Source organism: Protomyctophum parallelum, assembly GCF_964188405.1.
Source record: "Protomyctophum parallelum genome assembly, chromosome: 5".
Lineage (NCBI taxonomy): Eukaryota > Metazoa > Chordata > Actinopteri > Myctophiformes > Myctophidae > Protomyctophum > Protomyctophum parallelum.
The window spans coordinates 47,356,952-47,381,925 of NC_139702.1; the positions used below are offsets into that span (position 1 = coordinate 47,356,952).

Here is a 24,974-nt window from a genome sequence, read left to right on the forward strand (position 1 = left end):
GGTAGAGGCTAGAGGGAGAGGGAGAAAATCAGTTTTCTCTATACTTTAATGAGATAATTTCTAAGCTGTTGTTTTTGCGCAGAATTAGCTTAATTGTTTTCACTTCACTTTTGTCAAGGTCTATTAGCTTACACACTAGGGCTGTATTTTGCGTGTCTTAAGTACCAGGTCTTATTCCCTAACTTGAGTAAACTAAAGACCTGGAGGCGTGATCAATGCTATTTGGCTATTCTGAGTGGCCAAAGAGCATTGATCACGCCTCCAGGTCTTTAGTTTACTCAAGTTAGGGAATAAGACCTGGTACTTAAGACACGCAAAATACAGCCCTTCAGCTGTTATTACCTGCTGAATGTAGAATTGTAGTGATGACGGTCTAGAATTAGAACTAGAATGCTCTTAACTCTTTCCTGTGGGAAAACCGTCTCTTTTCTTTTCAAAATCTTTTTCTTTTCGTTTTACAGTATGCGTGTCAAGTCACAGATTCATAGAAAAATTAAAATTAAAACATTCGATTTTAGTATCAGTGACTGTGGGATAAACAAACGTACTGTATAAATCACAGAGATCGTGGGCAGACATATTAAGAAGACTGTTACTGTGCAAAACAAGACAAAAGAAAAACGAAAAACATTTTCTCCCCAATTTAGTATAGCCAATTCCCAATTCCCCAGCCTCTCTACAAGTACTCCATCTCTGCTAACCCCCACAATCAGTCATTGGGAACGTGAAGAAAGCCTCAGGTCTCCTCCGATACCCGGGCCGTCAAGCCAACATCTTCTTTCCACCCGACAGTGAAAGGTCTCACTAGGGGGGCGTAACGCATGTGGAGGTACACGCTATCCCCCCCACCTCCTCCCTCCCCTGAGCAGGCGCTCTGACCACTTGTGGGGATCATCAATGCAGCGACAAAGATGAGCCCTCCCCATTCAGCTTCCCACCCGCGAACACGGCCAATTGTGTTCGTTGGAGTGCTCGGCCAAGCCGTATGCACCATGAAGACTAAGCTCCATGGTGGTGGGCAGGAACTTTAACCTGCACCATCCGAACGCCCCGATAGTGGTCCCAACAGAGCAGACAGCCTACAGCCACCCCCCCACAAATATAGTGCCTCTAGAAAATTTGGGACAAAATGAAAATCGTTTGATATCAGAAGCAGTTCACAGTTCAAGGTTCGGGGTTTACTCCGACGGACCAAAGAGGGGGGCCACTCACTGAAAAACCACCCAATATAAGTGACGGTCGAAACATTACTACTTGTAAACAAAATGCGCCTTTCATTTTTGTTGGTGCAAAAATTGAAAGCCTGGAGGAACGCATTGGCCGCTCTGGTCTAAAAATGGGAGTCAACCTTTCCGGGTGGGTCGCTCCAAATGATGTGACGTAGCGCTGCACTAGGGGGGAGAGGAGGGGCCGGGGGTGACGGACAGATCGATGAGATCCAATCAGGGCGTGCGCAAATCTCAGCCGCGACCCGCCCCTCTAGACCAGAAACCTAACACGTTAGCTCAGGCTAAGCGTTATGTTTTTACATTCAGTATTACCATTAAAGCGAAAAAATAAATAAGAAAAGGGCTTTTGCAAAAAGGAGATGGATGCGTAGCATCAAGAATGTTAGCATGTACTTGTACTGGTTAGCAAAACAATAGTCTCATGGACAGACATAGCACACTACCGTCTCTTATCTCGTTCGGGTGGTGGAAGTGGAACTGAAGGCTCCTTGTCCTTCTGAAACCGAGATGGGTAGAGAAGCGATGGCCCGAGGCCCTGTAGGTAGGTCCCGATACGTTGATCGCTCCTCCACAATTTCTTGGGGCAGGTCCTCGAATATTCTTAGAGGTTTCCCTCGGTAGGTTAGCTGCCCCCTTCTCTTCCGAGCTTCCCGAACGGTCATCTCCTTCATCCTGTAGTGGTGGACGTGAGCTATTACCACTCGAGGCTTGGATCCTGGTGTTGGTTTAGCGGTCAAGGCCCTGTGAACGATGTCAAGCTCGGGTGGTGTGGGAAGCAATTCTTTGCCCAGGACTTCGACCAGCAGCTGAGAGAAGAATGAATTGGGCTGATCTCCTTCAATTGGTTCAGCCAGATCGAAGCCAGAAGAAAGCGTGGTGTGAATGTTGTTCAGCTTGGCTTCCAGGGATAAGGCAACGGTGAGGGTAGTTTTGAGTCCCTCGATCAGTTTGGCGATAGTGGCCATGTCCACGGGAGCTGCCTGTGGCGTCGGTGCCGGCGGAGCCGAGTCGGTCTTCTTGTTTCCCCTTTTGGACATTATTAGGTCGACTTCTTCGGATGAAACGAAGCAAAGTAGCGTAGAGGATATAACCGATGCACTTTAGCGAAGTAGAATGTGACGTTGAGGTGTTTAAAATTTATATTTAAAGTGCGTGGGAGCGTTAGCTTAGCAGCACACGTCTACTCAGTCGTGACCCGGAAACGGAACCGGGAAAAGCGTCTCTACTTCATAGTTATTATTTGGATAGTTGTGTTGTGTTTGTCAAATTGCATACACTGAAAAGAGTGATAAAAAGAGATGAGTATATATAAACGTTCTAATTGTGGACTATAACAGTTCCTTGTTGCGACCCCAGGTCGCATTTACTATGAAAACATGCATTTTCTGTCAGTCCGTCGGTCCGTCACCCCACAGCTCCATATATGGCCATGCCTCGTGACATCGCATGACGTCATCACTGATCTCCATATATGGGCATATTATGTGTCCGCGACGTAGACTACATCGACAGGGGCCCCTCCCCATATATGGGAATGTCAATATATGGCCATATCACGTCTCCATAATGGCCACACCTCGTGACGTCACGCCTCCATAATATGGTCACGCCTCGAGTCGTGACATCACGTGACATCATGCAGACCATTAGATCTTGTGCATTTTTAAGGGGCGTTAAGCCCCTTAAGCCCCTTCTATAACAGCTTTTGTCCCCACACGTCTCAAGATTTGCCATTGACCACGGTAAGAGAATTCCGGTCAAATGTCTGCAAAATTTTGTCCCCCCGTCTCAGGTTTTGCCATTACGTCAGATGTTAGCATGGGATGATGCATGATCACGTATGATGATAAGAACACATTCAGTGAAAATATTAGATTACTCTACAAGCTATAGCGTACATAACGGCATCTATATCTGCTATAGATGGGAAAAAGGAGACGGCCACGTACAGATACTGAGGGTTATCAACAACCAACCGTTTTGATCGAGTGCAACACATCTAGTATCCCTGTGTAACCGTTGGTCGCTTGGCAACTGGCAAGCATCCTACGCAATCTCTCAGCTTGTACTGCACTTCATGCTTTCAATTATTATTCAGATAGGTCAGTGTAGATTGTAGAAAGACAGGAATCCAAGGGCAGAGAGAGAGAGAGGAGAGACATGCAAAGCAAGACATGTGTCTTGACTAGAACCCAGGTCCTCATGCTTACCAGAAGCATATGGTATGGGCACTAACTGGCTGAGCCACCAGCCAGACCCCCTAAAAGGGTTCCAATTGAAATGGCAAAGTAAGGGCATTTGCTTGAGTCTGTATATAAGAGGGGCTTAATTATTACTTGCGCAAGCAGAGCGCGCAAGTGATAGTTTTCGTCCAGTGCGTCGCCGTATGATGCGTATGCGCCGTGCCAGCGTATGACGTAATGACTACTTGTGCTTGATATGGCAGTGGTGTCAGATTACATACATGTATACATAGGGGCATTACCTTTAATCCGCTCTGCTTGCGCACTAATAGGCCATTTATACTTGTATGCAACAAGCAAGTAGGCACTCGACAGAGTTATTATTTTTAATGGCTTGTTCAAAAATGTTATAAACGTTAATGTACTGTAAAAAATGGTCAAATGTATTCCACATCTCTGTGCACACTGCATGTCTCTCATCGGCGTCTTATTTATAACTCAGAGTGGCGTTATTATGGATTGGATCCCACCGCAGCCCAATAGTTATAGTATAGCGGATCACAGCCCACTGTGATTGGCCAGTAGTGAGCTGCTTGCACATAGTGTGCACAAAGTTCACGGCGAAGATAATTTGAGAAATGCCATCAGCTCACGGAAGCCTTTCCCCTCGATCATCTTGGCCGTCAACTCTGTGCACACTATACTCATGCGCAAGCTGTCACGTGTAGGTGAGGTAAGAAGAACCCAAACGCAGGACAGCCAGGCATGGTAGTGTTCAAAACCCATTAATTGGTGTTTTAATACAGAAGACAGGTGAACATGCAGACAACTTAAACAGACTGAAACAAGTGACAGGATACAATGACTTAACAAGGACTGACTTGTCAGTCTACACACGAGGGTTAATTACAAAATGAGACACAGCTGGAGCAAGAGGCGGGGAAAAAAACAAGAAAAATAACCTTGCTTCTCGATTCATCAGTTATAAATCGGTTATTGGTTCTAAAATATCGTTTTGGTTAATGTTGTTGTTGTTGTTGTGTGCTGCCGTTTGTATGTGTGTTGCTATATGGGTGTGAAGAAGGGAAGCCATGGAAGCGGTCCAAATAGCCTGCCACACAGTAGCTGTATAGGGAACTCTGGGTAAGCAGACTCTAAAAGTGAGGCGCTAATAGCAGCCATTACATCACCTCTCTGGGAATAGCAGTCTGGGTCTATAAGAGCTGCTCCTGGCTGAACCCTCTGTGCTATGTATTCATTGTGTATTTTTGTTTCCTGTGCACGTGCAGCATGCGCGCTTGCGTGAGTACAGTAGGTAGGTAGGTAGGTAGGTCAGGTGTGTGTGTGTATGTGTGCATGCGTCTGTGTGCGCGTACGTGCATGCGTGCGTGCGTGCGTGTCTGCATTTCCAAATATATATTCCAATATGGATTACATGGCGGTAACATTATTATTAATGACACAGGCGAGTGAACACTTAATTTGTCTGTATACAGTTACAGAGTTACAGCTAGACATGATATACTGGTGTGTGTGTGTGTGTGTGTGTGTGTGTGTGTGTGTGTGTGTGTGTGTGTGTGTGTGTGTGTGTGTGTGTGTGTGTGTGTGTGTGTGTGTGTGTGTGTGTGTGTGTGTGTGCGCGCGCGCGCGCGTGCGCGTGTGCATGTGTGCGTGAGCGCGCGCGTGTGCATGTGTGCGTGTGCATGTGCGCATGTGCGTGCGTGTACTATGTGTGCACTTGACAGCCATCCAAACTGTCAGCAGCAGAAAGCAAAAACGGCTTTCATGTTGAGACGGCATGACGCCACTGCCACTGGTCCATAAATATTATCATATTTATGGACCCAACAATATTATATATCGGTTGTGTCAATTTTGTCACTTCATGTACAACATAATTTAATTACACATTCAAATATGTTTTTAGCCTGTCATAATGGAAATAAACAGTGAACTGATTATATACCGTGGCCATGGAGAATACTCAATTCTGGTTGGCTGCAGGGCATGCATTATATTACACAAAACCACGCGTTCTGGTCACCGTTCCCTTAAGGTTATTTACAATTTACATGTTGATATTGTGGTAAAAGACGTGGTTATTGCTGTAAGCTGATTTGCGCCGCTCTCGATGAAAACATTGTATTTAAAACAACCACTTCACGCTCCAGCTCTGCTTGACTAGCGCTCGAGCGCTCAGCTACTGCCCCCTCAATGATCTCTCATCTAAACCGGCTCACCCACTTACTGGAGTACTAAGTTCACTTTAATTCCAAAGTTGAAGAAGGTAGCGACACATTGTGAGCTTGTAGATCGGCTATTTTCAAATGGCCGAAATGTACATACTGTAGGTCTGAACTAAGTGATTAATGTATGTTTCTACAAAGTAACTTAAGTTTTAAAATAAATGTAGTGGAGTAAAAAGTACAATATTTGGATCCGAGATGTAGGGAGTAGAAGTAAAATCATTGGAAATTGGAAATACTCAAATTGTATAATTCAGTACTTAGGAAATGTACTTAGTTACTTTCCACCACTGCAAGACATGATGCCAGAGTTGGGATCACTCTGTAAAGACATTCTGACAGTTGTTAGAATCTCTAACCAACTAGGATAATCGAATAATCGAGAAGCAGGGTTTTTTTTATGATATAATTCGTTGTTTTTTAATTTCTTATATATGACTTGACAAAATCAACTAAATAGATTTGTCTGATTAACCTCTTAAGTTTTCTTGCACACAAAATAGTGAGCCCATATTATTTACACAGTACAGTAAAGACCCTTGTCAGAGTACTATGAAACCGGTGTACAAAAAAGTGCATACAAATATTACAATTGTTCCCTCATCTTAATCGAGGCAAAAGTTTGATAATAATAATAATAATCGTGATGTTCATTTGAAGTCATATCGCCGACCCCAATTCCTATACCCCGGAACATCTCCTCTGCATTTGGAAGCATGTGTCGGGTGGCATCCAGTTTGAGGGAACGTTGATCACTGTCATGCCTCCATACTGACGGCACGGCCTGCTTTAAAGGCCTGCGAGGAGAGAGCAGTGTGTGTGTGTGTGTAAGCTCCCTGACACCTCCATCCCCTGGCCCGTCTCTGCAGCACGCAGCCATCCATCATTCTACCACACGGCTTATCTAGGCAGAGGCATGCTTGGCTGCTACTGAGCTGCACCGCTGGCATAACCCATGCCAGGGGAGGAGGTTAATGTGCGTGTGTGTGCGTGCGTGCGTGGGTGCTTGCGTACGTGCGGGTGGTCGGGCCCGGGGGGGGTACACATCTTTCTTAGCGTTTGTGTGAGTGTAATGCAGTCGTGCGTGTTTGTCTGTTGTGTGTGCATGTATGATTGAATAGGTGTGCCTATCTGCAAGCCTGTTGATGTGTGCGCACTTGAGTGTGCGTGTGTGGCAAGAGAGAGTCAGTGCACCCATGTCACTTAACCCCCCCCCCCCCTCCCTCCATCTACACCGGGGGGTAACTTTCCAGTCCCATAGACGAGGCTGTCTGTGTCTGAAAATAGACCTATCTGATCACAGCTTCACCCAAACGGGGAAGCTCTCTCTCTCTCTCTCTCTCTCTCTGACTCGCTGCTCTGTTGTGTATCTGTTGGTTCCCAGGCTGGGCTCTGGATCTAAAGGTCGGCCAGGAGGAAGACGACTATCTGAAACCGTTAGGAAGGAGGGTACAATTTTTGAGACAAGAGACGAAGTTAAAAGGCAGCTCAGCTCACCTGCACCTGACTCCGCTTGGCGAAGCCTCCGGCCTTTTGGGTTTATGACGGTAAGAGTTAACTTCTGTATCTTGCACCTGCGCTAGAAGGGTCAGGCTTTTTCATTGGCTGGGATAAATCTTGGGAAAGATATACAGACTTGCCCGGTTGAGCTTTCCCATTCTCCTACGTCTTGAGGCTAAACACCATCAGTTCAGCCTGGTTGAGAGGAAGTGGGTACGAATGTATAAAATTAAAACCATATATTATTTATGGAATTTAACGTGAACATTTAATAGAATAACAAGCAAAAACACATGCACTGTAGAACATTGTTTATTTAATATTATTTATTGGTGAATGGTTCCCATAGAAATATATATATATTTGAATTTAGTGGTAAACTAAAAATACTACTGCATGCCACATTTCAAACAATACAATTATTGTTTGGAAATTCTATCAATATATGTAATTTTTTCACTTTCTTGTGATGCATTTACAGTACACTTAGTTTTGCACAGACTGCCATTCTTAAAAGAGAAAGCAATTTAAAGGCTATAAACCACAATCACTTGTTACAAACCAAATACCCAAAGGGACTGTTTCGCCAAACCCCACAATTATACCCTAGGGATAGAATTTCTGTCTGCTCTGTGAGTGGACAGGACAAAATGGTGTCAAATAAAACAGCGGTTTCCACCCATATAGTCCCGGCAAATACTGAGCTTGCATTTTTTTTTAGATTTGAAATGTTTTACGCACAGACATACCACATTTATGATACCCTCATGTGACAAACAAACCCAGCATGTCCCCTGAATCAAGTTGAAACCAGCAGTTTATCTTTTCCAGATCACTGTCAAAACCGATTATTTTTATACTGTGAGTGTCAATAATCACATTTAAAAGAAAAGGGAAGTTTGAACCTATACCCCCACCCCCCTCTATGCTCTCACTACCAGACACCCAATCTTTTTATATTTTTCGTATTTAATCTTTCAACGGATTGCCCCAGAATCTCCCTCTCTCCTTTCTACCTCCATCCATCTCTCGTTACACACCCCTTTTTCACATTCTCTTCTTTCCCTGCTCAACAATAGCCACGCACCAACCCCTCCATTAGGGCCGGTCTCAGAGGTGTTGTGGAATGTCACCTTGAGCCCTTGGGTCCGCAGCGAGGGGTGTTTCCCAGCCCCCGGTCCGCGGCTCGCCTGGCTCGGCTCGCTCGCTCCTTCTTTACCGTGACCCGCTGCACACAGAGGGCCTTTGTTGGGGCCCCCGTTAACTCCACAGGGAACTCTCTCTCGCTTTTCTTTCTGTCTAGGGGACAGCCGTGCAATATTCTTCCATGTACTCTTCCATGTTCCATGTGTCCTCAAGCATTGATTAATACTTAACAAGTGAAGTAGCGACAGCCTATTCCTTTTTTTGTTTGTTAATGATGCTTGTTTCTTTGTGGTGGATGTGGTTTGATTGCGCTGTAGGATGTCTATGAATTATATAGTATGTCTTGGATTTATTTAATTTTGTTAATCTGATTCTAATTGGTGGCTTTGTTTTACATTTTTGTCACCAAATTGCCTGGATACATTTGCATTACCTGACAGCTCTTTTGAACTGGGTTTTATTTATGGGATTACGTGTCTTGAATAAACCTATTTAGTGTGCCAGTTTGGAGGAATAAGATCTCTCGGGAGGCAAGTAGCTGAAAAGGAATGCAGTGAAACGTCACCGGTTCAGTTTTCACCAGACTGTTCCCTTGTTTGTTCCACTCTGTTGTCCCTCTATTTGCCTCCCCTCCTGTTCCTCATTCTTTCCTGTTAGCGGCTGTTTGTTTGAAAACCTCTGATGAAAACAAGGACAACGCCCGTCTTTTTTTAATTGACCTGTGCAGGATGCAGGTTATTTATTTATTTCTCAAGCGGCAGGCTTGAGAATGTGTTACATTCACAGACAAGCATGTCCACTTCCTTGATCTGACAAATCTTACATACGCATGCACGCACGCACGCACGCACACACGTCACACACACGTCACACACACACACACACACACACACACACACACACACACACACACACACACACACACACACACACACACACACACACACACACACACACACACACACACACACACTCCTGACTCACACTTTGGCTGTGTTGTATATAGCACTATTTTAATAGTGATCAAATTAAATTACAAGCAATCTTTTAGTGAAGCCAAAATCATTAGCATGGCTACTTGTTGTAGACTGTGTTGGCCCTGAAACTGAATCTGAAATACATAAACACAAACAAAAGCAAAGGTCAAGAGGTGTTTGGCATTGGTACCTTTTCAGACTTGTGTTGACTTACTGTAGTATTCAGGCAATTAGCATCGCCCTCTTGAGAGTGTTTGACCAGTTTCAATGGTAAACTAAACATATCCATATGCCTATATGCCTGTGGTGAAGGGGCTTCACTTACAAATCATTTGTTAACTCTCATTATAAAATCCTCCAAACCAACTACAACAGCTAAGCATCTCCATTACAGTCCATTCTCCTTTTTAAGAATCAAGCCTATTTTAATGCTGGGGTTGTATACCTAAAACCATGTGATTGGGATGACTTTCTTTTTGGAAAATGGCATATTTTGACAAATGACAAACACTGACAGCCAATTATGAATATATATATAAAATGTATAGTATACAACATGTTTACAGAACACTTTCTTTCATCGGTGTGTGTGTGTGTGTGTGTGTGTGTGTGTGTGTGTGTGTGTGTGTGTGTGTGTGTGTGTGTGTGTGTGTGTGTGTGTGTGTGCGCGAGTGTGAGTGTGAGTGTGAGTGTGAGTGTGCGCGTGCGTAAGAGATTTGGGGGCTTAACCCCCCCCCCCAGGGACCCGCAGAAGCCGCTTTCAAATATATATTATATTCGAAAGCTCGTCTTCAATAATGCCTCAACATCGGTATCTTCTGCAGCTGAATGATCGGTCACCCGGTTAAAGATCCTCCCCTGGTGACTCTGTGACATGCACTTGTGGCTGGGAATGTCTTAACGCTTGGCTTTAGTGTCCACAGGGGACATTAAGATTCTTCCGATAGAGTTCTCTCAGTGCTTCAGACTCCCTCTTAGGTCAAGGGTCCCGTCTAATGGCAGTAAATATAGCACCCTCGCTAATCATCGTCCCCTTATCTTGTCTACCTGGGGAATTCAGACTATGTATGGGCATGTAATCTAAACCTGTCCTGATACACAGTCAGTCTTGAGCAAACAATGTATTGATTTTCCGATAGGTATTTCAGTAGCCTACTCAATTTTGTTTTTTTTAAGATTTGTTTTAGGCTTTTCTGCCTTTATTTATAGTATCAAGTGAAGATAGACAGGAAAGAGGGAGAGAGAGAAGGGGAGAGACATGCAGCAAAGGTCGTCATGAACGGGACTCGAACACGCAACATGCTGCCAGGCCAAAGCCTATGTGTGGCATGCCTGGACCACTTGGCCAGCGGGCACCCCCGTATTTCAGTATTTTATTGACTTAAACTTTTTTTATGCTTTAGTCAGCACATAAAACACCTTCCTTGAAGGCCTACTATTCAGATCGTGATACAATTTTCCTACTATAGGATGACGACAGGCGAGTTTGATTTTGTCTATTGATATCGAGTTTACATTACAGTGTATCTGTTTGACCATATATATTTGTTTATAGCCAAACATTTTGTATAATTGATCTTAACCAAATATTTCACTTACTGTACCAAACAACATTTTTCCACCCAGAGTGGGAATTCAAAATGTGGTTATTATGGCCGCAGTCTTACATCTGTACTGCTGTCCCTCCAAGCCTAGATTTTGGTGTGTTTAAATCACCCATTTTTCTCCCTGGTCATCCCAACTTTAACCTTGAGAGTTAGCGATTTAGGCTAGCATCAGAGGCACTGAAACCAGCCCAGAATCTGTCTTTTATCAGTTATAAAACACCAAGTCAACACTGAACTTAAGATGTTCAAATGCTCAGAGTATTTGAACATTTTCAGACTATAGTGTTAGCTTTTCGGAAATAGTTTACCCAAAGGAATGGTAAACCATACCCCCACCCCACTTCCTTATAACCACAGCGGAAACTATAGCATTAAGATAAGAGAGGTGATAACACAATATAATTTATTTACAGATGATTGCCCGTGTTTTCACACATTTCACACATTTGAAATAGCATGCGATGTAATCAATACACATCTTATATCTCTGTTGTCTGGCAGAGATAGGAAATGAAGAAAACCCTTTTTAAACCAATGCAATGCTGCCTCATCAAAGTTGGTATTGTGACTATTGTCAATTACTTGCATGAGAAGAGGTGGTGGAGGCAGCTGCTTTAGCAGACAGTTTGAGGGTCCAATGGAGTTAGCTGGTTTCGTCAAAATACCTTTTGAATACTTTTCATTGGTACATTTTAACACACTCAATCGCATTGATTTATGGAAGATAAAAATAAAAAACCTGAAAAATGGTGTTAGCTGGTTTCTGTCGGACAGCAACAATATGCAGATTGTCTCTGTGTATGATTTAGCCGGATTACATTAATAATTGGATCCCTCTTAGCCATACAGAAAAACAAAGATTGCCTTTCCTCACCATTTTCTAGTAATGATTAATTCCTTTACAAAAGCCCCTTCGGACCTTGCATTCCTTTCCAACAAATTGTAGATTAGCGTTTAAATAGGCCTTTTTCAACATTTAATTTGACAGTTCTTTATTCTTTATACATGTGTATAAAGAATGGTGACATTTCTGTATTGTCTATACATACTGTTTTCCATTGTATAAATTAAAATTATCAGTTTGTTAGTTAAAGACCTGGTGCTGCAATGTTCTGCTATATAATAACAGAGGGCATTCTTTAAAAATGCTTAGAATCTAATCTGCAAGAATGTTTTCTTTGTGTATTTTTCATTGGGGCATGTTTTAACTGCTTCTCTGGAATCTCAACATATAGGCTAGTCGATATGTGATGTCTCATATGGCTGCACATACTGCACATTAAGTTTATCAAGACATATAAAGACAATACTATGCAAGAAATCATCAGTGCTAGACCTAGGAGCGGTAAAAGTATATTTACAGAAAACTGTGGGGGGTAGTTTATTTTGCCAAGCTAGAAGTCTTGTCTAGGTCCAGTTGCAAATTGCAGACAGGTGCTCTTTTATGGTGGTTTTGAAGGAGGGTACTAGTAGTACTAGGGATGCCTCGTGGTATAGGGTATTCCATGTTTTGATGCCTCGTGGTAGGGTATTCCATGTTTTGATGCCTCGTGGTAGGGTATTCCATGTTTTGATGCCTCGTGGTAGGGTATTCCATGTTTTGATGCCTCGTGGTAGGGTATTCCATGTTTTGATGCCTCGTGGTATAGGGTATTCCATGTTTTGATGCCTCGTGGTAGGGTATTCCATGTTTTGATGCCTCGTGGTAGGGTATTCCATGTTTTGATGCCTCGTGGTAGGGTATTCCATGTTTTGATGCCTCGTGGTAGGGTATTCCATGTTTTGATGCCTCGTGGTATAGGGTATTCCATGTTTTGATGCCTCGTGGTAGGGCATTCCATGTTTTGATGCCTTGTGGTAGGGCATTCCATGTTTTGGTGGCATAATAGTGGAATTAAGTAATTAATCACCCCCATGTTTGTGCCGAATCTAGGGGGAATGAGTACTAATCTAGTAACTTTGTTCTAGATAGTAAATTAGTTGTAGGATGATAATCCTACCACCTAGATCCAGGGCTGCACTAGTTGCTTCACGCGACAATACAGAGTTCCCACCATTTTCTTTTTTCCCCCCCACAAGCAAGCACAGGTATGGATGTGCACGCTAGAATGTACCCATAGGCTTACACGGTAAGCAACAGAGCATTTTGGCTTCAGTAGCCACTGTTGCCAGTATCCTATCTGCATGCAGCCACTCAGCCTCAGACACTGTCAAAGAAGAGAAAGATACTTCAAAGCAAACGTTTAGTTTCAGGCTTTCAGCTCCTATAATTGGAGTATATATAATGAGGAGATTTAAAAAGACTAAAACTAAGCTAAAAAGTAGTAATTTCCTATATACACACGTTTCCTACTATGTACACATTACGGTAAAATAAAATGTTCACATGTTGTGTGTGTGTGTGTGTGTGTGTGTGTGTGTGTGTGTGTGTGTGTGTGTGTGTGTGTGTGTGTGTGTGTGTGTGTGTGTGTGTGTGTGAAACGTCATCATCATCATCATCATCATCATATCATATCATATCATATGTCTGAAAGTGTGTCAGAAACACTGTCGTAACTCCTCACTGCCTGCACCAATGACTCCCACTTTTCACACAGGCATTGACCATAGGTCAATGACCATAGGTCGTAACGAAGCCCATTTACCACATTCAAAATGTATAATTACTTTATTAGTGAATTATAATGTCCCCATCTACTTGCATGGGAAAACGCGCAACCTCACACCTCCGCCCCCTAGCGAAACCTGCATCACAGGTCACCGTTCTTACTGTTACCCCACTGGCATGTGTGTGTACACGCGTGTCTCCCCACTCAATCAAAACATCTTTCAGGATATAGATTAGTCTAGCAGTAACAGTCAATGATCATAATCAAAGAGGAACTAAAGTAGGCCTATCGTAGGCCAATTTTAGGATTTAGTTGAGATAGATACAGACAGTACATATAATCCACAGGGAAATTAGGTTAAATTCGGTACCACTAAATTTAGATATTCAGATAGGAGCATGATAGTCCCTATGGCAGCCCAATTAATATTTGTCATGATTAGCTCATGATGACCTACATTAAAAAAAAGCAAAAACATCCCCATAAGTGTATTACCACCACCAGTGCCACTACAGTGCCCTAACCCCTGCATTTAATTCCTGTGGCCTATTTATGGTACGTTGGTCTCCAGAGACTTGTGTTCACAAGTGTGACTCTTTGACCCCCAGCTGCCATAGATGCCTGCATGGTCTTTAAAGGAGAAAGTTGTCATAAAAATCATTTATGTCACAACGCATTAAGCAACTGTCGCCTGTGAAACTCAGAGAGACCTCCCTGTGTCTTGGAGAGACTCGGACAGACCTCCCTGTGTCCTAACCATAACAACTTGGACACAAACTGTGGAACATTGAATTCATACAGTATGCCTTTATAACCCCCCACCCACCCACCCACACACACACACACACACACACACACACACACACACACACACACACACACACACACACACACACACACACACACACACACACACACACACACACGCACGCACACACACACATGCACACACACACACACACACACACAGGTTGCCATAACAAATTTAACACTAGCACAAACACAGTACAGGGTTTCACTGCTGAAGCATTGTTAACTACATGTAATGTGTGCTTTCGACAGCCCTCTTGTCAGCATATCAGGGGGCTAGCGTTCCGTCACATTGCATGCTGTAATTACTCGCCATTAGCGCATAGAGCTATTATTTGGTGGACTGTGGAATAGACGCAGCAGTGCAGCTCTCTGTCCCCAGATGACCTTAGCCGTGCACATTGCATAACACAGTAGCATGTCCATCTCATGCTACTGTATGTTGGACCCGTCGGGTGGAAACATCTTTATGTCCAAAACTGTTTCTTTTAAGGAAATGGAAAACAATATATATAACTAATGTGATATTTATTAATTCACAAGCTCTTGTTGGTAGTTTTAATTTGGTTAAATATATACCAAGCCCACAGTCATACTCATCAACCCGGTTTTGGACATGCATGTCATTGTAGGTGAAGTTTTCAAGGTCTGTGAGAATTCTTCTAAATATTTCCAAAATAGCAAAAATTGCAGATCTACACGCTCACAATGTCATCTCGATATGACGCATTGTGTCCTTGTAGGTTTGCTATTTTTGCTTCTTTTGCGTGACATGACAGAATAGACTATAGAGAGTATAAAATAGGGATTATGAAAAACCTAACAATAAGAAATATGGAGATTTGTCAATATACCTCTTTTTGAACCTCCTTTTGTTTGGACTCTATCTCTTCTAGCCTCTGCCGTTTTCTCTCTCTTTCTTTCCCTCTCTGTCTTTCTACCCATCTCTCTCATCTCAGCCCCCGCCCACCGTCATCCCCATGGACATCAGAGCAGTGTCCAGTGAGTGCATGTTCATGTTCCATGTTCAAACTGTAGGACAGCAGCCTCCATAAACTGTCACTTCCTATTTCTTCCCCTCCGACAACCCTATTCCACGGCACAGTGAGGTTCGCAGCGATGGGGGCCTGTGTTGCATAATTGCATTAGCACTCTCACGCCAGCGGCTCTGCTCGTTAGCGCTAGGGCATGCATGATGCAATCTGGACCTCTGTGCAGTGAGTGTGGGCATGCAGGTTTGGCACATTGAGACACACACACACACAGACACACACACACACACACACACACACACACACACACACACACATACATTCACATTCACATGCACACAGTACACACACAGTCTATTCACATGCACAGAGAGGGGTCGCTGCTAATGAGTGGCATGGGTGAACAGAGAGATGATAACAGGGACAACGTTGTTGTAACCACTTTCTGTTCAGTATTGTTCAACTACTGTAGCAACAGAACAATGGTAAATGGTAAAAGGACTGCGAGGGCTAATGAATACAAAATGGCTTGAGGTTTGGTTGATTTGGTTAGTGATTTACTGATAGAATTGCATATCCATGTGTCAGGAGAGATTATGTAATGTACAATAATGGATGAATGGGTTATTCTGTCATTTGGAATGGCTGAAATACAACACAATACAATTCAAAACGGTTGAGATTTTTAGACAAGGTTTCCACCCGACAGCAATGATTAGAATGATTAGAATGATTTTACGTTGTACCAATCCAGGGAGAAGTGCCTGCAGCACTGATGCAGAATGGATAGATTTAGGATAAAGAGGATACTGTGTCGACAACTCCAGTGCTGCTTTAGAACCTGCATTGTTTTGTTTACTTGTTTCACTTGTGCCAGGCCATATTTCAAAGCTGAACGCTGGCAGTGAAACACCCACAGACAAAATGCCGACAGTAACCCATGGATTGCACAGTGCCCACCCAAAGGCGCAATGGCCAAAATATTATGGCTGCATTTCTTATTTTGATTCCCAAGCCTTGTCTCGTCCCCTGCCACAGTGCTGCACTCCCCACATATTTCCCACAAAAATGCATTTCCAAAATAACTCCCTGCCCCAATTCGGTAATCAGGGAAGGGAGTGAGGCTATACATGCCTTTTTTGGACGGGTCAACTCTTCTCCCGTCAGTTGAGTCTTAGTCGAGCCCTGTCTCAACTTGACATTTTACTTTGGATTAGCTTTCTCTGACTCCTCCTCTCCTCCTAGTGAAACTCACCACAAAACCCTCTCTTCTTTCCAGAGCCCGGCCGATGCCAGATTTTTGTGTCGGATACCAATTTTGGAGAAACCTAGACCACCGATTATCAATGTTTTGACTTTTGACCGATATTTTGTCCAAAATTGCCTTGGTCTTTTAGATGGGTCCCAGGGACATTTTAATGAGTCCCACTTTATGAGTCCGACATTTGGAGTCATATGTTGTCATTTTTACAAATTTTTAACTCTAACTCTAACTCTAACTTAAATTTGGTTTGAGCGGCGCTCGTGTGTTATTATTATCATTTTGATTTAATTGTTTATATAACATAGGATGATGAAGTCTGATGTGGCCATGCTAAATTATTGTGTCCGTGGAATTTCTTCCCCCACAATCTCTTTTTAACGTGGATTCTGTTACAGTGCAGTTAGTTGCATCGCAGCTTCCAGGACCCCCGGGAGGTGACATGATTGCGTCCTTTCTCAATGTAGTGCGTCTAAGGATGCAGGATGCAGGCTATTTGTATCACTGGGGTTTCCACTTTCCTGTTCAAATCGACCTCTGTCAGATGTCTGAGTGTAATCTTAGAACTAAACCCCACTCTAGGGCATCATTATGGGTAATAAACAGTGTGTTTTTTTTATCCACCGACCACCGTGGAATATTGCACCTGTTTTATGTTAAAATCCCTGTCCTTTTCTCCCCCTAAATCAGATTTAAGCCTCCAGGCAGCTTAAGAAGACTCTTATTTGCTAATGTTCAGTGATAGAAACATTAAATCTGCATTTTGGGGGCAAGATTGTGCCCCCAATAGATTGTGTAAAGGGACAAATCTGCTGACGTCCAGGGAGCGTGTCTGTCTGAGTGGCCACTCCGGGGTCATGACCCCCGAGTGGAACCTCAGCCAGTTTATCTCTGATGGTGGCCTGACTCACTGTCACCCACGAATGTACACACGCACATGCACACTGAAAAGAATAAGCTTTTGAACCTGTGTGTTAACATGAATGTTCAAATAAGAGGAGTGAAGTGAATAAGCTTGCACTTGGAGAGAAACTGAAACCAACTACAACCAGAACGAACCAATGATGCTTCTTGCAATCTTGCACCATTACTCTTTCTCTCGTTTCCACATCAGCTTTTCACCTCCAGTTTTCATTGGCCTCTGTACTGGAGTAAAAAAGCTGGACATGCCTCGACATGCATAAAGTCTCATTTAAACTCTGTTGAATGACTGTGTCGTGCGACACAAACAATGTGTTTGTTTGGTCCCATGATGCGGGCATTCCACAAAGTACGGTATAAATTTATTAACTTGCCTTAATGAACGCCAGACGGTGCTCTATGTGTCTCTTGACCATTTTTTGACCATTATGTCATTAGGCGTTCATTCCTCCTTCTGAAATAGATCAAGTCGTTAAGAAACTGACTTTTATATGATTAAGGCCATGGTATTTGTCCCGCTGTGCTCGTAGTGCATATCTTAGTGTCACTTTCTGTTCCGCCATTTAACTTCAGTCTGCAGCCAAGTCCATTAAATCCTGCCATGTCATGTTAGATGTCCAGTAGAGGCCTGTCTCCATTCTAATTATATCAGCTCATTTAAAAAAGTGCAGCCGCTGATGGCTTTCAGAGCAACCCACACAAACTCCCGGTGATTTCCCCGCTTCCCTCATTTTAAATTAAATTTGTGGCCTAGACTTTTGTCGAGGTCATCGTTAGTCCAGTCATCCTGCAGGCAGATGGAAAGGATAGTGCTTGCGACAGTGAAAATCATCTTCTAGTTGAGGAATTGTGTACCATCTGTGCCACTCTACTGTACCTGACCTAACCCATTGCCGTCCTTTGACAGAAGGGTATGTTGTTTAGATGTCTCTGCACACCAGACACATGTACAGTAGACATGCCTTCTAGCAATCATGCTTGATAAGAGTATCATAAAACCTCTCTGGAATTCATCGTCTGGAAAACTGTCACAACAAGTGAACACCTGTTTTGAAGAATTGTGGTAGTGGGTGGGTGGGTAACTGGACGATGATGCTTTCATACTGGCGCCATTCTATCCATCTAACTTGAACTCTTAAACTCTGTTCGGTATAAGAGCTTCACTGATGGATCTAATGAGCGGCTCCCAACGGGTCATTCAACAGACTAATGAATCCGGTTGGTCACTGTGGTGCCGGGGGGGACGTCACAGGGCTTCACTGCGGCTTGGACGCCCAAAGCTCTGGCTTGCGTTCTCAAAGACTCACGGCAATTATAGACTGTAATTATACACACACAAGTCTCCATAGCAGCCAACCAATGCCTAAATTACAACCGTCAGATAAACCGCTACAGTCCAAGCGGACAAGACGACTAGAAGCAATCTCCACACACCACATGTTTAAAAAACATCAACAATGAATTGAGAACAACTTCCTTAGAAAACAACGTCCCTCATTGTTTATTACGCCAGACTGCATTGAACCAAGCTGTCTTCGTTTCAATAAAGAAGCCCAGTAGAAATGTAGACGTGTTCAGGATATGGATGTGAGGAATTAGTTTTAGACCATGCATTCATGGAATCCATTCCTAAACAGCCATTGCAAGAATGAATAAATCAGCATTTTAGTCATCACACTTGGCCCAAAATCCCTAACCACACTTTGCTGCACCGCAAGTGTTACATTAATAATGATTCATAGTTTCCTCACTATGTCGGTGCACCAAAAGAGGATTTACCATATCCTTTCTATACTGTGTAGACAAATGTTTGGAACTTTAGTTTTGTTTGACTTTGGAGATGGTGCGTTTTACTTGATGTTGTACGGGGCAAAAAAAGAAATGGCTTAACTATCTCACTCTCCTTCCATTAGCTGTGGTGTGAAATGAAGCAATTTGTATGCAAATGTTTCTGTATACAAATCCTCTTTAATAGTTCTCAGTTTATTGTCAGCAAATCCGTTCCACATTTTATCCATCATTGGTCTTTAGAGTCTCCATCTGTTTGTATAATTTGTGTGGTGTTATTCAGGCATTGATCAAACTGTCGTCAATAAATAGTGACGTGGACAGATGATAGGCAATTGGATGAATTAATGGGTAGATGGATAGAGTAAGACAAATCACACCCGTGTGAAGTGAGGGGCGCTAATATATTAAAGTCTAACTTATGTTGATTAGGCGATGTAATGGTGATGTAAAACAAACTGTGAGAAAACAAACATTAAATTCTTCTTTATTGTTAATGGCATTTAATGTTTGTGTTAGGAAGATTACGTAAATTTTCCCTTCATTGTCAATGGAGTTTTTAAAACAAACATTGAACTAAAAACAAACAGTAAACCCTCTTTATTGTCAATGGCATTTTGAAGACGAACTAGAACTGCACTCTGTCGAGTGCCTACTTGCGCTTTGCACACAAGTAGGCCATAAATGACCTACTAGTGCGCAAGCAGAGGGCGCAAGTACTGTCAACCGCTACAAACTTTCAAATCTCTGGCTCGCAATGGTGACGTAATAAAGACAGGTTTCAGATGTAAGTTGTATATGTAATTTGTAAGTTGATTAGCAGTATACTGTGGTTACTTGGGTCGTTTGATGCGTACAGTATGTCCGTAGCTGCGTATGGCGTAATGAAGATATGTACCAATGCCAGCGTATAACTGGCTCTCGATGGTGATGTAATAATGATACGTTTCAGTGTCGGGTGGATTAAAGGTAATGCCTGTATACATGTATGTAATCTGAAACCAATACCATATCAAGCACAAATAAATCATTACGTGATACGCAGCCACGGACATACGCATCGGAGCACCGGACAAACAACATTACGTGCCCGCTCTGCTTGCGCAAGTAAAAACAAACATTAAACCAGGAGGGGCTAGCACCCCTCAAAAATTAAAAGAAAGAGAGACAAAGACAGAGGTAGGCATTGATTATGAATGCAGAGGTCCCTGGAGACCAAAAAACACAATTAGACATCCCAAAAAGGTAACATTTCACCTTGCCCGCTATCCAAAATAAAATTCCCACAAGCAAGTCACCTCTCATCCGGTCATCACATTATGATACAGAGTATAGACACATACAGCAAACCAAGCGTAGCCAAGCGTAGCCTCATTGTGCGCACGCACGCACACACACACACACACACACACACACACACACACACACACACACACACACACACACACACACACAAATTGTATATGGTCATGCATCATCAGGACCCTGTATGGCTTGATTCTGGGCTTAACATATAATAATTTATGTAAATATTTATGGAATATGTATGGAAATCTCTATGGGAAAAATCAACACAATATATGCCAATGTTGAGATATCTCGTATAGCGCTTAAATCCGTCTGTTTGTTGATTTCTATGAATCCAGAATTAATACTATTATTATATTTACCGTATGTTAGCTTATTTTAGCTTCCCAGCATAGGCAACACTTGCTTTCATGGTGTGGCGTCATCGAAATCCAAAAACGGCACAAGCGCACACACACTATCTTTAGTGGCTTTAGAGGCTCAGATTGAGGTGAAAATGGCCGCCACTGCATAGAAGCTCAGCTGGGCACCTGCTGCACTGCCGAATGAATATCCACTACCGTATTTGTGTATAGTATGTGTGTCACCTGTAACCTATATATATATATATGCATCATGACCCAAAGACAAACCCTGAAAAACCTGTGTGTGTGTGTGTGTGTGTGTGTGTGTGTGTGTGTGTGTGTGTGTGTGTGTGTGTGTGTGTGTGTGTGTGTGCGTGCGTGCGTGCGTGCGTGCGTGCGTGCGTGTATACACACTATTTTTTTATTTGTATTCTGTGTACTCTGCATACCGTTATACTTATTTTGTTTCATTGGACTGTTTGTTTGTACCAGTAATGCTCATAGCGGTGTCAGAGTCTGTATCTAGATATGCAGTGTGACGTTTATGGTCCTCCAATAGGGCTCTGCTCCATCCAACCTGGCATTCCACTCATCTCTTCTATGGCACATGCTCTGACACCCTACACCAGAGCTTCTTAAAGTGGTAAACACCCCACAAGTGACCTCAGGTGGATGACAGGACGTCATCAGGAATATTTAACATAGCTGTATTTTTTTTTTTCCAAAATAAGCAGTGAAAAGTAAATTGATTGTCTACAATCTCATATAGGAACATGGGTGGATGGATGGATGGATGTGAATGCAGTGAAGAAGATGCACATGTTGTTCTTTTGCACTTTTCCACTGCTGACCCTCTGGGAAGCTTCTGGATTAGTACATCTCATGCAGGAGCAAAAATACTAAAAGTGTGGTCTAAATGTATTCTCTCTTCTCCCTTTAGCCCCTTTCACAGCCTCTTTCTCTCCATATATCTCTCAATCTATAAGGGAGTTTTGTGTTGATCGGTGCAGAAGGCTTGTCGGGGTATTCATCAGAGCTTGCCTTACAAACCCAGCAGGGCAGCACTAGCAGATAAATCAAATGACCCCATGTCTTGCTGGGTGATTTATAGCCGCTGTCAGATGGTTTTCAACTTCTCAGCCATGTGAAATGAGACCTGGACTTATTTTATAGACATTATGGTGATTTGTTAGAATGGCGAAGGCCAAGCTGGGTACAAGAGGTGCAGTAAATCAGTGGTTCTCAACCTGTGGGTCAGGACCCCCAGGGGGTCCCCACACGATTTTGGGGGGTCCTTCCAGATGACAGTGACAATTTAAGGACTTTTACGTTCTTTTTAATACCTCAAATTAAAAAAGAGAGAAAGAAAAAAAGACCATTACTGCATTGAAAGTCATCAACAATATCTAGCCTACTATAAAAGCCGGTAGAGAGACATTTTATAATAATAATAGCCGATCTGCAAGCTCACAACACCTTGCAACACGAGGTGTTGTTTGCAATTTTCACTGCTAGATCTGCTATTTTCACAATATCTGTGGAACCGAGTCAAACAAAATGTAATCCCTCGATCTACTCCTACAATTCCAACTTAAGTTCGTGTCAGGGTGGGGTCCCCCCAGTTAGTTCTTGTCAGGGTGGGGTCCCCCCAGTTAGTTCTTGTCAGGGTGGGGTCCCCCCAGTTAGTTCTTGTCAGGGTGGGGTCCCCCCAGTTAGTTCTTGTCAGGGTGGGGGGTCCCCCAGTTATTCTGGCTGTCCTGAAAAGGTTGAGAACCACTGCAGTAGATGACAGACTGTGTGGCAGTGTGCGGCTACAATACATTGATTTATGTTTTAACTTTGGACATTTTGTACTATTGGACACTCAGTTTAATTATGTATTGAATTTGAAATGTATGTGAAAGAACTTATATTACGATGGGAACCTAAATGTGTGTTACTGCAGCATCTTATTTATTTATTTTTTAACAAAAAACGATGATTCTGTATTTTTATTTCAATAACTTACATTTTAGACTTTAGAGCAACAACATACAGTGCATTTGGCCGACACTGTTTTGGTGATGCAAAACTCTATATCTTAAGTGCCCCATGATGCATTACTTTACAAGCAAAAAATTGTACAGGACACAGTAAAATGTTAATTTATCCCTTTGCAAATGAACATTACTCTCTAAGAAGTGTCTAAGGAGGATGCAAGGTTTACACAATATCCCTGTGTCTGTAGAATGATAAGAGAAAAATAGCTAAAACAACAAAGTGGGACGTGATTAGGAAGTAGTAGGTTCATGTCATTGGGCGCATTCGGAAATAGCGCACTGAGCGCACTAAGCAATGCTAACTAATAGGCGAGTGCGCTCCCGGTGCGCATTTCCATACGCACCCATTATGTCAAGTTTTAAAACGGAGTATCTAGAAAGAGAAATCTAAATAGAGAGTTGTTAGGAGGTGCAGAGCGAGGTCACCACCAGCCTCCCGCCATAACATTACACCACGGGCCACAGCTGCTGTGTCGCCATGGATCTGCTCCCCGGAAACATGATCCAGCTCATAATCTGGCCATCATTTGAACGGCGACAGGCTACGACGCCGGACCTATGATTTACCCACACTGTATGTGTGTGTGTGTGTGTGTGTGTGTGTGTGTGTGTGTGTGTGTGTGTGTGTGTGTGTGTGTGTGTGTGTGTGTGTGTGTGTGTGTGTGCTCTCAAAGAGTAAATGTATACCATGCTTTGCTTTATGTGGTTAGGGTTAGGGTTTATGTAGTACCTAACCACACACACACACACACACACACACACACACACACACACACACACACACACACACACACACACACACGCACACACGAACACACGCACACACGCACACACACACACACACACACACACACACACACACACACACACACACACACACACATACATACACATTCAAACATTTGGAGGCACACTAAACATTCCTAACATTGCTTTTTCTTTCTTTTTTTCTTCTTTTTTTAGGTTAGAACTTTCTCCTGTTAAATTTAGCAGTGTGAGTGCTGGTCATGGTGCCAGGCCTATTTCCAGCACTGTGGATGACATACGTGTCATTGCGGAAGCCAACGGCCGACCTAGCAGCTAGGGCACATACCTAACCTGTAGAAATATGTAGGGAAAGACACAGCGCTGGTGGCTTCCATGTCATCCAGTTGTGACGTCTCACTCTCCCTGTGCCCCTTACACTACACTGACCCCAAGACGCTACAGTCCAGATCAGACTCAGAAATGAAGACATTTATCACATGACTTTCGTCAGAGGGATGTCGCAACAGAGCTAAAACAGGTGTCAAGGGGAGAAAAACCCACGTGCGCACTTGTGTGCGTGTGTGCGTGCGTGAGTGGAATTGTTCATGAATATGCGTCTACTGTAAATAAACCCGTCTAAATAAACGTATAGCTAAAAATCTACACACACGTTAAATGTGCTTGATTCTCCAAAAAGAGAATCTGTATAGCCAAAGGAGACGTTTAGCTGTTGATTCGTGGGATTTATATATTACAAATGATTTGTAAATGAAGTCCCTTCCCCACAGACTTATGGTAAATGTATCCACATTTACCATTGTGACTGTTGAGGGCCAAAGACTATCAAGAGGGCGATGATAATTGCCTGAATACTACAGTAAGTCAACACAAGTCTGAAAAGGTACCAATGGGGGTGGGGTGGGGGGGGGTTGGGCGTAGTGTAAATCATGTCTTGGCGGTAAGCCAGGACAACTCCATCATCAGCAGGCCTTGATCATTGTCAGCTATGGTAAATCGCACGCTCATATCACGACTGTACATCTGTTGCTTTCCATCATCACTCAAGCCAACTGCGAAGTCCACTGTACATTTGAATGCAAATACGTTTATGTTCCACTGATCCCATCTAAGCCCAGTAATTGATCGGGACAATTATCGGGCGTCGCTGTGAATCTGCATCATGGCTCCGCCAGTTGTTCCACCGTTGAAAGGAACTACATGGAAAACATTCTCAGAGCTCCAAATTATTTGGCCATCAGTTGATAAA

General features: G+C 43.1%; 1 protein-coding gene across 1 annotated transcript in view; it reads left to right on the forward strand.

Moving 5' to 3' along the window:
• sorbs2a (sorbin and SH3 domain containing 2a) overlaps positions 1 to 24,974 on the forward strand; it is an 83,366-nt gene that overhangs the window by 6,062 nt on the left and 52,330 nt on the right. The window contains exon 2 of the mRNA XM_083764514.1: positions 7,043 to 7,205. The gene's annotated coding sequence lies outside the window, so the exon portion shown is untranslated. The remainder of the gene's footprint in view (positions 1 to 7,042; positions 7,206 to 24,974) is intronic.